Genomic DNA, 5,346 nt, shown 5'->3' with positions numbered 1-5,346 from the left:
AGCGTTGCAGGAATTAGGTGTTCAGCAGAGGGATGACACAAGGGGAAAAAAAATCTACTAATTACATAAACCGAATAAATAAATAAATATGTTAGTTCTATTGTAGTATGTGGCAATTCTCAGAGTAGACTCGTGCACTGTAGGCTTACAGCTTGTATGTTTGTGATGTGGAACTCAACATGTTATTTTTTTCAGAGAAACATGGGAACAAATGGAACATTTAAAAAAAAATGTATTCGTGTATCTGGGATCTCAGTTTATTTTCTCAATTGTAGCAGAGTTGAGTAAATTAAAGCTTTGCAACCCACTTTAATTACCGACTGAGTGGCTTAGCACCCCTGAAGCTAAAATTACCCCTCTGTCTTTGGGGAAGCCAGCACCATTCTGTAAGAAGCTGGTTGGTCCAGGAGTGACAGGAACCTGAAGAAGAGCTTCCCAAAGGCACGGAAAGAACAAAATTGGCTTCTGTAATGAATCAGACAGACACGTTCGAAATGAGACTTTGTGGCAAAAAGAACCAGTTTTGTAGAAGTGGTTAAGGTACAGACTACAAACTGGGCCAATGTGAATTCTAGTTCTGCCTTAGGCATGAAAGATATCTGGGTGACTTTGAGCCAATCATGAGGAGACTGTGAGTTCTAATCCCGCCTTACCTGTTAATGCCAACTGGATGACTTTGGGTCAATCATCAGGAGACCGTGAGTTCTAATCCCGCCTTACCTGTTAATGCCAACTGGATGATTTTGGGTCAATCATCAGTAGACTGTTATTCTAATCTTGCCTTAGGCAGGAAAGCCGACTGGGTGACTTTGGGCCAATCATCAGGAGACTGTGAATTTTAGTCCCACCTTAAACATAAAAGCCAACTGGGTGACTGCAGAATTCAGAATTTCCTTGACCTTCCTTTACGCAGTTATGTAGCCCAGCCAAAGAGTTGCATCTCTTCTTGGGAGCATGCCAGTGCCGTAATGCGACCTTATGAATTTGGATTCCTTGGAGTCAGAGAAGGCACCTGGGCCAACAAGTTGCAGGGCTCAGGGTTTGGCAGTCCATCTGCCGCATTGGGCAGAAAATACGGTGTGGAAAGAGTCAGGTGACCAGGGGTCTGATCCTGGCAGAGGCCCAGGCCCAGGGCACATTGGCAGCTTTGGAGAGCCAAGATGAAACTCTCGGCTTGTTGTCTCCAGAAGCACCAGATCCAACACCCATAACTGGCTTACTTGAGAATGGGCATCACAGCTGGCCCTGTGTAGGAGCAACGTGACAACCTAAGATGTGCTTTGATGTGTTCTTGCTTCCTGCTCTGCTCCAGGATTAGAATAGAATAGAATAGAATAGAATAGAATAGAATAGAATAGAATAGAATAGAATAGAATAGAATAGAATAGAATAGAATAGAATAGAATAGAACAGAACAGAATAGAGCTGGAAGGGACCTTGGAGGTCTTCTAGTCCAGCCTCCTGATCAAGCAGGAGAACCTATAGCATCTCAGATAGGTGAATGACCAGTCTCCTCTTAAAAAATCTCCAGTGATGGAACGCCTACAATTTCTTTCAAGGTTGCTGAAATTTGAATCGTCTGCATTTGAGAACTTCTTTCCCTAGCTTTGGTTGATGCACATTCAGTGGTTGACCCCATACAGGCAGTCTGTCAAGCTTGAAGCTCGCTTTGCTGAAGTAACAATTGTTGCTTCTTCGCTTGCCAATGAACTTGGCAGAGGAGGATGGGAAATTGGAATGCAGGCTACAGAGATAAAGAAGGCTGACCGTGAGAATCAAGGACGATTCACCAGGTGTCTGACCCGACTCAGAGACATTTTCTCATAACAATATAATTGCACCTAATTGGGCAATGTGACCTATTCATAGATGGGAGGGGAAATTCTATTCTTTTACTATAGGGGTTGGGCTGGGAATTTGATAGAACTGATTTTGTTTTCATATGTGCCAAAATAATGTACTCAATAAAGTTTTACTTTAAGAGATCGAAATGTCTCAAAGGTGTTGCTTGGTTGGGTTCATCAATCGGAACCTTGACATAGTCCTTGTTTAGCCACTGCCTCATTTAGCGACTATTTTACCATCACAACGGTGATGAAAAAGCAACTTGATGACCAGTCCTCACATTTACAACCTCTGTAGGCCTTTAATTGCCAAGAAAAGATTATTACATTTTCACTTAGTGACCCATTGACTTAGCCCAAATTGCAGTTGCTAAATGTGGACCAGCTGAAATTAAATCTCACAACCTGCTAAGCCACAAAAGAACATGAGTATCAATAAAGCAGACTATTTGTAGCTCAGGGTTGAAATGAAGCATCCTTGGTGCTCTCTGAGCTTGGTTGTTTTCTTGCAGATGTTTCATTACCCAAACTAGGAAACATCATCACAGTGCTAATAAGCATTGAGGTTTGCTTTCAGTTTATAGACAGTAGCTTGCCCTGCTGGGGTTGATGGAGGCCTAGTTTTTCTCCTTGTAGTTTGCATTTCTTCATCAGCCAACACCCAGATAAGCAAGGATTAACACCAGACAAAGAAGCAAAAAAACAATAATCGAAGAACTACCAAGGAGGAAAACTACACTTCCATCAATTCCAGCATGGCAAGCTGCTGTCTATAGCAGGGAGAAAACCCACACTCTCTCGCACTGATGATGTTACCTAGTTTGGGTAATGAGACGTCTGCAAGAAACCCACCGAGCTCAGAGAGCACCAACGACCCCTCAAGAACCTAATGGGCGAAGTATAGCATGTCCTACCAACCTTTTTATCAGGTCTTCGAGAATCTCTTTGTTGCCTCCCCCCATCTTCATGCATGCCTCCCCTCTTAAGCCACTCTGCGGATGAAGCTCCCTTGTTTTGGGCTGTAACCGCCACCAAAGCCATTCCACCCGGCAGTAGCTCAAAGGACATTATCAGCAGAGTGGGAACCGAAATGCAAGCATCTTCCTGGCAATCCTTTCCTTCACGGCGGGAGGTCTGATTCATCATCGGCTGCTTTTGTGTTTCGAGGGTTTGATGCTCTGCAAAGAACAGCTGGCTTCTCTAACTTAGGGATCAACTTTGAAGAGCTCAGGGCTGTTAATTTTACCCTGGGACAGGCGTCTCTTGCTGGAAGAGCAGGTGCTGAAAGCCCTTTGCAGACAATGAGGTGTCCTTCCACGACTTCTTAGTTAATAAAAGGAGCAGTTAGGGCAAAGAGATGGGGGGGAGGGGGGGGGTCAGGTTGTTTCCACTTCAGTCTGGGGAAAAGCAGGAGAAAGAAAGAAGAAAGACCAACATTTCCTGTTAGATGTTTTGTGCCAGCCATGGCAGTTACCCAAAAAGGTCATCAGATGGAAGCAAAGAGGCTTCTTTGCTTCCACTGATGAGTCAGGGGTCCCAGGCCCCTGCAGCCCCATTGGAGAGAGTGTTTTATGGTTAGGGAGGGGCCGAGACCCCCCATAAATACCTCTGCTCAGGGGCTGCTCTTTGCTTCTTGTTCTTTCTCTCTTGCATGCATTCTCTCTCTATCATACAAGCATGGATGCCTCCATGCCATATAGCTCTTTCTATATAATCTATCGATGAATAAAGCTTCATAATGATTGCATCTCTGCATCCTGCCTCTTTTACTTGGAAGCACCTTAACGACCCATCGATCTCTCGTGAGAGCTGCTTACATTTCCAACAATATATTTGCAGATAAAGCGAACAAGGAAGCGTTGCAAACCTCTGTCCGTACGCACTCGCTCTGCTAGCCAGAGTTGTGAGTAGCTGCCTTCGTTTGTGTTTCACTTTTTTGGTTTATATGAGAGTCAAAATAGTGAAAGAATCTCTCTCGTGCTCATCTTAAAACACGTTGTGCCTAAGTACAACATGCTTAGCCTGAAGTTGCATAAGAGATTGAATGTAGACGTTCCCAGAAGAGAATGTTTGTAGTTCAGGGTTTAACTGTGGGGTCCTTGGGGCTCTCTGGGCTGGGTTGTGGTTTTTTTTTTTTTTTTGCTGACGTTTCATCCCCAAAACTAAGTAACACCACCAGTGCACTAATCAGCACTGTATCTTACCATTGTCAGTGCACTGACGATGTTACCAAGCTGGGTAATGAAATGTCTGCAAGAGAAGAATCGAGTTGGGAGAGCACCAAGGAGCCCACAATGTAGAATTTGTACAGATAGTCCTCGAACATATGACTGTAACAGAACCAGCCTTTTTTGTAGCGGTCATTAGATTTAGATTTTAGATTTTATTAGATTTATATACCGCCCTTTCCCGAAGGACTCAGGGCGGTTTACAGGGCATTTTAAAATCACATCAATATAAAATACAAAGTAAAAAGAGAATTAAAAGATTAAATTATCCCTGGAAATAAAACCCCAGTTAAAATTCTCAGCCTGGGTCAGAGAGCTCAAAGAGCCAAGTCTTCAGGTCCCGGCGGAATGAGCATAGGTCAGGGGCAGTCCTGAGCTCCACGGGCAGCTGGTTCCAGAGGGCAGGCGCACCCACAGAAAAGGCCCTGGGTGTTGTTGTTAGTTGCGAAGTCGTGTCCGACCCATCGTGACCCTATGGACAACGTTCCTCCAGGCTTTCCTGTCCTCTACCATCTTCTGGAGTCCATTTAAGCTCACACCTACTGCTTCAGTGACTCCATCCAGCCACCTCATTCTCTGTCGTCCCCTTCTTCTATTGCCCTCAATCTTTCCCAGCATTAGGCTCTTCTCCAGTGAGTCCTTCCTCCTCATTAGGTGGCCAAAGGATTTGAGTTTTAGCTTCAGGATCTGGCCTTCTAAAGAGCAGTCAGGGTTGATCTCCTCTAGGACTGACCGGTTTGATCGCCTTGCAGTCCAAGGGACTCGCAGGAGTCTTCTCCAGCACCAGAGTTCAAAGGCCTCAATTCTTTGGCGCTCAGCCTTTCTTATGGTCCAACTTTCACTGCCATACATTGCAACTGGGAAGACCATAGCCTTGACTATACGCACTTTTGTTGACAGGCTTCCTGGGTGTTATCCGCCGGCAATCTTTTACCGCCGGCACCCTGAGAAGACCCTCCCTCTGCGAGCGCACTGGACGAAGGGAACTTGATGCTGGCAACAGGTGTTCCCTCAAATATCCCGGACCCAAGCCATTTAGGGCTTTATAGGTCATCACCAGCACCTTGAATCTCTTTGAATCACTTTGAATGGCTTGCTATGAGCAGAGTTTTGTCGAAAACTAGAAACAAGTGCAGTTTTCAGAAAACTGTTGTCAAAGGCAGTCACATGACCACAGGATGCTACAAAGGGCCATACAGCTGTCTCCGTTGCTGAGGGCACAAAGTTGGGTCATGTGACTGCAGAAGGGACTCAACTGTCGGAACTTTGGGTCG

Source organism: Vipera berus (genome assembly GCF_964194415.1).
Source record: "Vipera berus genome assembly, chromosome: 5".
In the NCBI taxonomy this organism is placed as follows: Eukaryota; Metazoa; Chordata; class Lepidosauria; order Squamata; family Viperidae; genus Vipera; species Vipera berus.
Note: the sequence above shows the minus strand (reverse complement) of the source record.